Consider the following 13,126-nt stretch of genomic DNA (forward strand, 5'->3'; position numbering starts at 1 on the left):
CAAGGGTGATGCCTCCAGACGATTAGCCGTGCAGTGACAGCGCATAGGACCATTTTCCCGAGAGGATTGAAAGTAGCCATTGATGATAGTGATGCCCTACATACACTTGCCATGGAAAGTAGGAAGGATTGGATGAATGTAATAAAAAAGTAGAGATATGAGAGGAGCACAGCATCTCCATACGCCTATCTGAAATTCCCACTATTAAGTTATATAAGTATTTCTATCCCTTTTTATTTTCTATTTATTATTAATTTTCGAACTCATCATAAACCAATTTAATCTGCCTAACTGAGATTTACAAGGTGACCATAGCTTGCTTCATACCAACAATCTCTGTGGGATTGACCCTTACTCACGTAAGGTATTACTTGGATGACCCAATACACTTGCTGGTTAAGTTGAACGGAGTTGTGAGCTTCTCTAACAGTGCCTGGAACTCTTTGATCACAATTTCGTCCACCAAGTTTTTGGCGCCGTTGCCGGGGATTGTTGAGTTTGAACAACTGACGGTTCATCTTGTTGCTCAGATTAGGTAATTTTCTTTTCAAAAAATTTAAAAAAAATCTTTCAAAATTTTTTTATTTATTTTTCGTTTTTCTAATAATGTTTTTCAAAAAAATTAATAAAAATATAAAAAAATTCATAAAATCATAAATACCAAAAATATTTTGTGTTCTTGTTTGAGTCTTGAGTCAATTTTTAAGTTTGGTGTCAATTGCATGTTTTAAAAATTTTTCTTGCATTATTTTCGAAAAATTCATGCATTCATAGTGTTCTTCATGATCTTCAAGTTGTTCTTGGTAAGTCCTCTTGTTTGATCTTGATGTTTTCTTGTTTGGTGTATTTTCTTGTTTTTCATATGCATTTTTTGTTTGTTAGAGTCCATGCATTAAAGATTTCTAAGTTTGGTGTCTTGCATGTTTTCTTTGGATAAAAAATTTTTCAAAAATATATTCTTGATGTTCATCATGATCTTCAAAGTGTTCTTGGTGTTCATCTTGACATTCATAGTGTTCTTGCATGCATTAAGTGTTTTGATCCAAAATTTTCATGTTTTGGGTCATGTTTGTGTTTTTTTTCCTCTTTTTCGAAAATTTCAAAAATCTTTTTCAAAATATTTTCAAAATCTTTTTCTTATCTTTATATCAAATTTTCGAAAATTAGCTAACAATTAATGTGATTGATTCAAAAATTTGAAGTTTGTTACTTTCTTGTTAAGAAAGGTTCAATCTTTAAAAGTTACTTGTTAGTTAAGTAATTAATTTTAATTTTAAAAATTAAATCTTTTTCAAACATATCTTTTTATCACATCTTCTTATCTTATCTCTTTATCATATCTTTTTCAAAATTTTATCTGTTTCAAAAAATTTGATTTTAAAATATCTTATCTAACTTTTTATCTTCTTATCTTTTCAAATTTGATTTTAATATCTTTTTCAACTAACTAATATAACTTTTTGTTTGTTTCTTATCTTTTTCAAAACCACCTAACTACTTTTCCCTCTCTAATTTTCGAAAATACCTCCCTCTTTTTCAAAAAATTCTTTTTAATTAACTAATTGTTTCAAATTTTAATTTTAATTTTAATTCATCTTTAATTTTCGAAATTACTAACTCCTTTTCAAAAAATTTTTTCGAAAATCCCTCTCTCATCTTCTTCTATTTATTTATTTATTTACTAACACTTCTCTTCATCTCTTATCACCTCCCCTATCCTTACTCTTTATACAGACTATTCATCCCTCTCCTTCCATTATCCCCTTTCTTCTTCTACTAATAATAATGATCCTCTTTACTGTGACATAGAGGATTCCTCTTTCTTTTCTTTTCCTATTCTCTTTTGTATGAGTAGGAACAAGGAAAAAGGCACTCTTGTTGAAGCTGATCCTGAACCTGAAAAGACTCTGAAGAGGAAGTCAAGAGAAACTAAAAATCAACAATTCAGAGAAACCTCAAAAAAAAGAGAAAAGGGATGTTCCTCCACATAATTATTGGAAGCAACTAAGGGTAGGAACACCAAAATCACTAGGGATCATGCAACAGAAGCAAGGAAGAGACATAAAGGAGCTCAAAAAGCACCATTGGTTCTTCAAGAGGGCGCCACCCTCACTAAGGTGGACTCATTCCTTGTTCTTATTTCTCTGTTTTTTGATTTTTTATGCTTCATGTTTATTTATGTTTTGTGTCTCTACTTCATGATCATTAGTATGTAGTAACTATGTCTTAAAGCTATGAATAATTTCTATAAATCCTTCACCTCTCTTAAATAAAAAAATGTTTTTAATTCAAAAGAACAAGAAGTACATAAATTTCAAAAATTGTCCTTGAATTTAATTTAATTATATCGATGTGGTGACAATACTTTTTGTTTTCTGAATGAATGCTTAAACAGTGCATATTTTTGATCTTGTTGTTTATGAATGTTAAAATTGTTGGCTCTTGAAAGAATGATGAACAAAGAGAAATGTTATTGATGATCTGAAAAATCATAAAATTGATTCTTGAAGCAAGAAAAAGCAGTGAAAAAGTAAAGGCTTGCGGAAAAAAAACTGGTGAAAAAAAATAATAGAAAGAAAAAGAAAAAGCAAGCAGAAAAAGCCAATAGCCCTTAAAACCAAAAGGCAAGGGTAAAAAGGATCCAAGGCTTTGAGCATCAATGGATAGGAGGGACCAAGGAAATAAAATCCAGGCCTAAGCGGATAAATCAAGCTGTCCCTAACCATGTGCTTATGCATGAAGGTCCAAGTGAAAAGATTGAGACTGAGTGGTTAAAGTCGTGATCCAAAGAAAAAAGAGTGTGCTTAAGAGCCAGTCGTGATCAAAAGCAAAAAGAGTGTGCTTAAGAGCTCTGGACACCTCTAACTGGGGACTCCAGCAAAGCTGAGTCACAATCTGAAAAGGTTTACCCAGTCATGTGTCTGTGGCATTTATGTATAAGGTGGTAATACTGGAAAACAAAGTGCTCAGGGCCACGGCCAAGACTCATAAAAGTAGCTGTGTTCAAGAATCAACATACTTAACTAGGAGAATCAATAACACTATCCCAAATTCTAAGTTCCTATAGAAGCCAATCATTCTAAACTTCAAAGGAAAAAGTGAGATGCCAAAACTGTTCAGAAGCAAAAAGCTACAAGTCCCGCTCATCTATTTAGAATTAATATTCATTGATATTTTGAGATTTATAGTATATTCTCTTCTTTTTATCCTAATTGATTTTCAGTTGCTTGGGGACAAGCAACAAGTTAAGTTTGGTGTTGTGATGAGCGGATAATTTATACGCTTTTTGGCATTGTTTTTAGGTAGTTTTTAGTAAGTTCAAGATACTTTTAGGGATGTTTTCATTAGTTTTTATGTTAAATTAAAATTTCTGGACTTTACTATGTGTTTGTGTATTTTTCTGTGTTAAATTCAAATTTCTGGACTTTACTATGTGTTTGTGTATTTTTCTGTGATTTCAGGTAATTTCTGGCTGAAATTGAGGGACCTGAGCAAAACTCTGATAGGAGGCTGACAAAGGACTGCTGATGTTGTTGGAATCTGACCTCCCTTCACTCAAAATAGATTTTCCGGAGCTACAGAACTCCAAATGGCGCGCTCTCAACGGCGTTGGAAAGTAGACATTCAGAGCTTTCCAGCAATATATAATAGTTTATACTTTATTTGGGAATTGACGATGTAAAGTGGCGCTCAACGCCAAGTACATGCTGCTGTCTGGAGTTAAACGCCAGAAACACGTCACAACCCGGAGTTGAACGCCCAAAACACGTTATAACTTGGCGTTCAACTCCAAGAGAAGCCTCAGCTCATGAATAGATCAAGTTCAGCCCAAACATACACCAAGTGGGCCCTAAAAGTGGATTTATGCATCAATTACTTACTCATGTAAACCCTAGTAGCTAGTTTATTATAAATAGGACTTTTTACTAGTGTATTAGACATCTCTGGACGCCTAGTCCTTAGACCATGGGGGATGGCCATTCGGCCATGTCTGAACCTTTCACTTATGTATTTTCAACAGTGGAGTTTCTGCACACCATAAATTAAGGGTGTGGAGCTCTGCTGTACCTCAAGTTTCAATACAATTACTATTACTTTCTATTCAATTCTCTTTTATTCTTATTCCAACATATACGTTGCACAACACTTTGATGAATGTGATGATCCATGACACTCATCATCATTCTCACCTATGAACGCGCGTGACTGATAACCACTTCCGTTCTACTCTAGGCCGGGCGCATATCTCTTAGATTCCCCAACGAAGGATTGGATGAATGTAATAAAAAAGTAGAGATACGAGAGGAGCACAGCATCTCCATACGCCTATCTGAAATTCCCACTATTGAGTTACATAAGTATTTCTATCCCTTTTTATTTTCTATTTATTATTAATTTTTGAACTCATCATAAACCAATTTAATCTGCCTAACTGAGATTTACAAGGTGACCATAGCTTGCTTCATACCAACAATCTCTGTGGGATTGACCCTTACTCACGTAAGGTATTACTTGGATGACCCAGTACACTTGCTGGTTAAGTTGAACGGAGTTGTGAGCTTCTCTAACAGTGCCTGGAACTCTTTGATCACAATTTCGTCCACCATCATCATAATTAAAAAATGGGGAAATCTAAATCAAAACATTGAACAGGTGTCCAGAAAATATATTGCTGGAAAATATTAACCATTTTTTATAGAAAAGAGTTACATTAAAAATCATACAACATTAGAAAAAGAAGTCTTTATCAAAGTATTATCTCAGAGGTGATTCAGGTGAATAAGAAACTAGCTTCTTGCTATTTCCAAGTCATTCTCTCATTAAGCTTATTCAATTTCAACAAGAACAGTCTTCAAGCTTTACTTGGAACTCTTAACACTGGCAGCTATTATGGAAACGTCTCTCACTGTCCTCATAACTTTAGAATCCTGTATGCACCTTATTATGCCATCTATGGAAAACGAATATCCTTTTATCTAAAAATAAAATAAAAAAAATATCAAAACAAAACTTACAGAGTATTGCCGCATGGCATATTCATTCTCCTCTCTACCTCAAAACTCAATGTTCATGCCTATAATAACACTTACCACGTTCTCTCTGAAGATGTCTATATTATAATTTACCTTCTGTTACACTCATCTCCGGCCACCGGCCTTTCTTGGAGGAGGAGCTGAGCTTCCTAGCTTCAATTTTGTAGAGCTAAAATTTAAAATAGCTATCAGGTAATTTTTCACATGAAAGGGAAACTAAAAAAATATAAAAAAACACTTAGTTTCTCACAATCAATTCACTAGATACCTGATTAGTGACACTGCTACAGAAATATACTTGGACTCTTTCTCATTTACAGCCTCATGAGCCCCCTTCATATGCTCTAAGGCTGATCCAGCGGTACTTACACTACAGATATAAAAATAAGACACTAAGAATTTTGCTAAAGGAGGACTTGATCAAGAAATCATGGGCAAGCCACTAACCTTCGCTGCATGAGTAACTCCATACGGCAATGCTTTGCTGCAGAAGTTCAAACAAATGTGCAAACTATATAGTTCAAAATTGCCTTATATATATTTAAAAAATGTTTTAACATTTAACAAAATATCATGCAACTTTAATTTATTCATTACTAGTCATATTCTCTTTTTTTGAACTTGACTATCACAGTGTCTTCAATCAAGCTTTTCTGCTTCAATTAATTTTATATACTTTTTGTTTTGCTTTATATAATAGTTGAAACTATTAAACAATTGAGCCACAAAAGCAGAGTATGATAAATCTAGCTGAAACTGGCGTAGAAAAATTGAGCCCTAAAGTTTATCGGTGTAATTTAAATAATGCATACCTGAATCGGCGTAATTTAAACAACTGCTGGTAGATGCTGTGGTTCTCTTTGGAGCTGGAACCAATTGGGATTGGGTTGAATTCCATCGATTCACTTGCGACAGAGCGCGATAGAGCAGCGATGGTGACAGAGCAGCGACGGAAACAGAGCGTGATGACCTTGAGTCTGAAATGCCCGCGAGAGAAGCGATATACCGGAGAGATAGATAGAGGTCAACGGCGAGACCAGCCGTGAGAGTGGTGAGACTCAGTGAGCTTGAGGGTGAGAGTGGCGAGAGAAGAGTGAAGAAACTCAAAAGAGGGTTAGGGGTTCTTCGTTGCGGTTAGGGGTTTTTTGACGGAGGCATTGCGATCTTCGACGGAGGCATTGCGAATGGAGCTCGAGAAAGATGGGGGTAGGGGTTCTTCGACAGAGGCATTGCAAATGGGGGTAGATTAGGTTTAAGTTATTTGTGAATAGAGCTCGAGAAAGAGAGAGGTTAGATTAGATTTAAGTTTTTTTTTCCAGCGGAAAATTTTAAATTACAGACGAATTTTCCGTTTGTAACTATTTTCCACGAAAAAAATTAATTTTTCCAATAAAATTATAGACGGATTTTTTTTCCGTCTGTAATTTATGCTAATTCATTTTTTTTTATTTTCTGAAAAAAAATCCTTCTGAAATTCTGTCTGTATTTCCATAGGATAAAATCCGTCAGAAATATCTGTCTGTAATAACTAGTTTTCTAGTAGTGATTATATTTAATTAAGATTATATTTTAAGAGATTTTATATATAACTTAAGTAATTTCTTATTTATGATTTAAAATTTTAGTAGTTGAATAATAATAAAAATTTTATATGTTTTAAGTTGAATAATTAGATTTTTAATTTTATTTTATGATTATAAAGGAAATTAATTTTTATTATTGAATTGGAGTATTTATTTGAAAATAAATTTTAAGTTGATAATCAAAAAGTATTTTTATAGATATTATTATTGATTTAAATTTGATTTTTAATTAATACTCTACCTAAATCCTAATTCCCAAATCAAAAGCCTAAATTCTCAAAACAAAACCCTAACCCTAATATTTACTAACACCCACTGCATCAATGCCTCACCCACTACCCTCCCCTTCTAATAAGAAATTGATTGGACTTAGGAATTTTAATACAATAGATAAGGATTATTCAGTAAAGGGCACACCCAAAAGGACATTGCAGAAACATAAAAGGATAGATAAATGTGGGGGGGAGGAGATTTTTCCTATTAGACCTCTAAGAAATTTGTTCTTAGCAACCTAGGTTACTGGAAGGGTTTTCCTACTAGACCTCTAAGAAACTTGTTCTTAGCAACCTAGGCCACCGAAAGGATTTTCCCTACTAGACTTTTAAAGAACTTGTCCTTGACAACCTAGATCAGAGGGATGAAACTGAAAGGAACCACCACGTAGATCACCTTAGTGTTGGATCCTTCAATCTTTTTCATGCAATAAGCGAAGCAAATCACTTACCCCACTTAATTACAAAAAAAAGAGCATAAAGCACTAAGAAAAATTTATTCATCAAAAGTTGTGTAAATTGTCTCATCAAATGTGCTTAAATAGGTCCCTAACAAACTAACTAAAAGATAAGATAAGAAAATTTAATTTAAATCTCCTAAAGATAAGATAACTAATTTAAATCAGATTTGATCTTATTGGATTAGATCATATTTGATTTGAATTTTAAAATCCTAAAGATATGATAACTAATTTAAATCTGATTTGATCTTATTAGATTAGATCAGATTTGATTTAAATTTCTTAAAAATACTACTAAGCAAATCAAAAGTAAATCAAATTTTTCAATAAACTCTAACAGTAAAACAATTTAAAATAAATGCCTAAAAAATTCAAAAATTAATAAAAATTATACCTCCCATTGAATTTGAAAAGTCTTATTGGACTTTTTGTTGTCCTGCCTTAGCCCAATGGGGGTTATGAGTTGTCGCCTTTCAACACCACTGTTTTTAAGACACTCTTAATCTTCTTGATGTCCAAGACTGGCATGGTATAATTCTTCTAGTATTTAAATCTTTGAAAGTGACGAGATTACCACTCCGCCCCTTAGCTCTAAAATGACGAAAATGTCCTCCTGACCATGTATCACCTTCCGAGATAGGGTACTGTAAGACCCAAAACCTTTGAAAAGTCTTTTTATGAGTAAGTCTCAAATCATATAGTTATTTATAGCCTTAATTTCAGAAATTATTTTATTAGAGATAATTAAGGCAATTTTTGATTTATTGGATTTGAGATAAGTTATGATAATTATCCAATTTTATAATTATTGGATTATTTTCTATATTTAAATTATAAATTTAGCAGTTATGAAATAATAGGGATTTTACATGATTTGGACTAGATAAGTAATATTTTAATATATTGATATTGCTATTTTGAAAAATAGAGAAATTAATTATATTATTTCTAATTACTTGATTTAGACATTTTATTAGAAATAATTTGTAAAATTGATGAGCAAATAGTACTTTCTATATACAATTAGTGTTGGATTTAATTTGGGTTTTAATTATTACATTATTCCTAATTTTAATTGAAATTACCAAATTACCCTTAACCCTAATTTTTGAAAATGAAACCCTAAACCTGAAAACTCTACCCGGTAACCCGTTGCTTTCCCTGAGTCCAGCAGTAGCAACACTTCTGCTTTTCCAAACCAAAGCGTAGCCACACCTTCACCCCTGCTTCATCGGCGTAACACAGCCTCAGTCCCTGATTCAGCACCGCAAAACCTCCTTACAGCCGCCACCCTTTCTTCTTCCCTTCAGCAAACCTGCAACACGACAACTTCAAAGAAGAAACAATAATCAGAAAGGAAGGGAAACTTGGCACTGCCGAACAGAGAAGGAAGACAGAGGGAAGAGTTGCTCGTGCCGTCACCTGCTGCTGCGACCTAGCCGCGCCACCACCGCCCCGTAGAACAGTCGTCACGCCTACCCACTCACCACTGCCGTACGAGAAGCTTCATGGCCCCTGCTGTCGAGCTCACAGATGGGAGAAACAGAGGCGACGCGAGGGAGAAAGGGAGCCATCACGCTGTGCCACTGCCAGCTCCGCCGCCACTGCTTCCATGTCTTCCAACGGCGCCGCCATCGCCACCGTGGATCGCGACCAAAGGGGAGCACGAGACCGAGAGAGAGGGAGTGAGACGTAGAGTCGGCGTCGCGCGGAGAGGGACTCGTCGCTGCCGCCGCGCACTGCCGTGTGCCATCACTGCTGTCTGAACAGTAGCCGTCGCCCTGGGGGTGTAGTCCGCCGCTGCCGCCAGTGGAGGTCACTGCTGTGGGACGGAGGTGAGAGAGGGAAGCAGGATGAATCCCCTCCACTTCTGGTGCCCTGGTCCGCCGCCACCACCGTCGGAATCCTTGGCAATCGCTTCTACCGTCGCTCCACTTGGGTTCGGGGTGATCACGCTGCCGTTGCCTTTGGAAGCCACTGCTGGGGCAGGATGCTATGGTGGTTGCTAATGAAGCCGCCATTAATGGGGCTGCTATGTTCAGTGAATTCTGCGAGTTTCAACTTTTTGGTAAGGGTTTTAAATTTATGGTTTCGGTCATTTTGAGTTTCGAGAAGGTTTTGATGCTGCGCGGTTTTTATAGATGACCCACTGGAGCTTCTGGTCGTTGCCGGAGCTGTTGCCGGGGGCCGGTTCGAAATCGTAGCTGCCTCATTGTGTTATTTTGGTAAGAAATTATGTTTCGAAAAGCCTCGCGTTAGTGTTCTATTGTGTTCAGTTGATAAATATGAGTTTTGATAATGTGGGGTTGAGTCCTGATTATTGTATATTGCGATTAGTGTTGCTATGGTTATTGTGAAAGTGGCTTGGAGCCGAGGTTTTGGTTGCCGGTGATTTCGAGTTGAGGCGGGAAAGACTTGATGAGTTATTTGGGTTATGGAATTGCGTTTTGAGGTAGGGGCACTTTCCAAAAACTATATTTTATGTATTGGAATTATTACATATGGATACTGATGTGAGATATTGTGTATTTGGTGATTGTATCTGCCTTATGTATTATTTGATTGACTCAAATGATTATGGATGTTGGTTTGGCTGAATTGTTGTGCTTCTTTGTGAAATGTAATATTTTGAAGTTGATTCTTTAAAGATTTGAAATATAAGTTTAATCCGTTGAGGATTGATTTGATTTGAGTTACTTATTTTGATGATTTGAGAAGTCGAATGCACTTTTGAATTCAGCCTGGTTTACTTTAATTGACTTGGTTTTGGACAAATGATTTGTTATTGAGCCGTTCCTTTAAAGCCTTGGAAATGAGTTAAATCGATTGATATTGAGTTAATTTTGAAATAGTATCCTTGAGATATGCCACTGAGGCGATTGTTGGATTTAGCATGCTTTGAATTGATTTCTGGTTTTGTGTTGTTAAAAAGGAATGAGGAACAGTTTAGTTGGGACCCAAACCGGGTGACAAAAGTCCAAGTTTTAGGGGAGGTGCTGCCAAAATTTCTATAAAATCTTAGTCTTGTTTGAAAGGTTATTTAAAAAGGGTTGGATTTGAGAAATTGTATTATTTGATTTATTAAGAGAATATTGATGTTTTCAAGCTTAATTTATTTAGTGAACTTTATGCCTTGAGTTCGACTTATTTAGAAATGAACTATTTTTACCCTTTGAATTACTGAAGGAAAGAATGATGCTCTAGTATTGATTTCAATATAAAAAGGAGCTTTTAGTGATTTCAAAGGAATCTAGACTTTTGAATCTAGACTTTTGATTGAGTAATCAAGTTTGAGGCAATTTGGAAGAGTTAGAAAGATGGGTTCCAAAAAGAAACCTGAAAGTGGTTTGATTCAAATGAACCGGTTCCGTTTCAAATGAGTTGATTTTTGGACTGGGTTGGAACTTGTGATTTTGTATGGCCGATTTTATAGTAAATTCAGTTTTATTTACTTGAATCGGGAATCTATGATTTTAAGAGTTTCAATGAATTTTAAGGAAATGATATAGTTGACCTTCCCTAAAGACTTGGGACTCTGCCGAGAAACTTTTGTTATAAAATTCCATTTGTTGGATGGATGATTTTGAATACTTTGAAATAAATCCTTAACTTGCCATGGCTTTGGAAGTTTTGGAAAGAGAATGCCGAGAGTGGAATTATTTTTAAAAGGAGAATTTACTTTGAGTAAAAGTGGCTTATGAGCCTGAGATGATTTGAGAAATGAGATCTTTAAAGCCAAGGCTGAAAAGAGTTGAAATTTGATTTCAAAGTGAATTGAATTGAGAAAAAGTGAGCTATGGCTTAAATGATGATTTTGTGGATTTGATGATGTTGGATGATGGAAGTGCTATTTTGTTATGAGCTGGAATGAAATTATTGTTTTGTTATGGGCCGGAATGGCTGTGTATGATTTTGAATATTGGCTGGTTCTGGATTGAACCGTGAGCCGAATGGCTGTGTGTGATATTGATTTATGGCTGATTGCCGAATAAGTTGTGGGCCGTATGGCTGATTATGAACTATTAATTTAAGCCGAATGGCTGTATTTATTGATAAATTGGCTGGTTCTGGATTGAACCGTGAGCCGGATGGCTGAGATGGATGGTGATCCATGGTTGAGTACGAATGCATGTATGCAATTGAATGAATTGTGAATTTAAGCCGGATGGCTGAGATGAATGTTGTATGCGAGTATGCTTGTGTTTTCTCTCTGGTTGTAAGGGTGACAGGCCTCTAATGGTGACAGGGCGCAGATACCCTCTAATGGCGACAGGGCGCAGATACCCTCTAATGATAATAATGCGCAACAGAGAGACTGTGTCCGGGTTAGCTACCGGACACGTCGGGTTGGTTTGGTAACCGACAGATGATATCATCAGCCACTAGGACAGGCATGCATCATATGCATCTATGTGACATTGTTTGGGTGTGCATATTGTACATGGTTTGCCTTTGTGATTAACTGCTAATTGTTCTACTTGCTGTAACTGTTTGTTTGTGCTTGAACTCCCTATCTGTGTTTGTAAATGGGACTCTATTAGATTGTGGTGATTTGATTGATGGTTGGATTGCTTGGGCCTAGGGCCGTAGTTGGATTGAGATGGACCGACGGTTGGTTTCGGTTTTGTGTTTTTGGTTTGGAAAAATATGAAAGGCTATTTTGGTTCAGCATAGATAAACCTTTTGAAAGGCTTTTGATGTTTTAAAGAACTGAACGGTTCCTCTTTTGGAAAAGATTTCCGACTTTACTTTTATTGTAAACCGTTGTTTTTGAAAAGAGACATAAGACGATTATTAATCACTGGTAGATTTATCTTCACGTATCTTATTACAGTAATTCCCAAAAACCCCCTACTGAGAACCCTTTTGAGGATGATGTTCTCACCCCCTATATTTTTCCCCTTTCAGGATATGGGCGCAGAAGTCATGAAGAGTTTATTTAATTGTTGTTGAGATGCTCTGTATTGCTTTAGATTATTATTTTTGTACCCTCGCCTTTACCTTGATATATTCTGTAAGAGGGATAGGAATTGTATTGGGTAATGTTTGTAATATTATTTATATATATGTATGTATATATATATGGATGTACTCTTGATGAGCTTTTGTAAGTTGTATGGTATCTATGGATGTATGTTATCGAACGAAAGAAAATTTTAGAGCAGTATTGCGGTTTAAAGTTTTAAACAGGCTCATATTTTAGTATTAAATAGTATAAGTGTCGTCGTAATGTCTGAGCTATCAGAGTTGCGCAGCCGGAAGCGTGAGCTTTGGTAGTTAGGGTGTTACAGGTACCGCGCCGACACCAGCCATTGTCATGCCACCTCCGTTGCGCATCACCGCCGGTCACTACGACTGAGTGACAAATGAATTTTTGTTGGTATAGAATTTATCAAGTGATCAATCGTAGTATAGTCTAAACCAACGCGAAATCCATCATCAAACAAATCTACAATCTATATCCGAGAGTATTAATCTCCCGAGTCGTTCTCCCTTGGAATTGCCAAAGTATGCATCTTATTGATTTAGTAAGCTTTGTTTGAATTCTTTGAAGGTCTTAGCAAGTAATAAGGAACAAACAATCAAATCTCAAAAGGACTTGGCTTAGGGTTGGCATTAGAAATCTTTATCATTATAGTTCACTCAATGTTGACATCAATTAGGCCTTGCTTCATTTAGTTATCCTCTAAGTATAGAGGAAAATCAAATGAAAACAATCAACTTGAGTCACAAGTCCTAGCTTCACCTTATGGGAATCTAGCTTTAGTGCACTCCAA

The 13,126-nt window shown here is 35.7% G+C and overlaps 1 protein-coding gene and 1 long non-coding RNA gene across 2 annotated transcripts in view; one reads left to right on the forward strand and one right to left on the reverse strand.

Moving 5' to 3' along the window:
* The window catches only part of LOC110280199 (F-box/LRR-repeat protein At3g48880-like), an 88,530-nt gene that overhangs the window by 32,829 nt on the left and 42,575 nt on the right, over window positions 1-13,126 (reverse strand). The window lies entirely within an intron of this gene.
* LOC127746491 (uncharacterized) lies at window positions 8,506-12,919 on the forward strand. Its single transcript, XR_008008130.1, has 3 exons — window positions 8,506-9,574; window positions 9,687-9,801; window positions 12,258-12,919. It is a non-coding gene; the product is annotated as an uncharacterized LOC127746491 (long non-coding RNA).

The sequence above is a fragment of the Arachis duranensis genome, chromosome 4 (assembly GCF_000817695.3).
Source record: "Arachis duranensis cultivar V14167 chromosome 4, aradu.V14167.gnm2.J7QH, whole genome shotgun sequence".
Classification (NCBI taxonomy): domain Eukaryota; kingdom Viridiplantae; phylum Streptophyta; class Magnoliopsida; order Fabales; family Fabaceae; genus Arachis; species Arachis duranensis.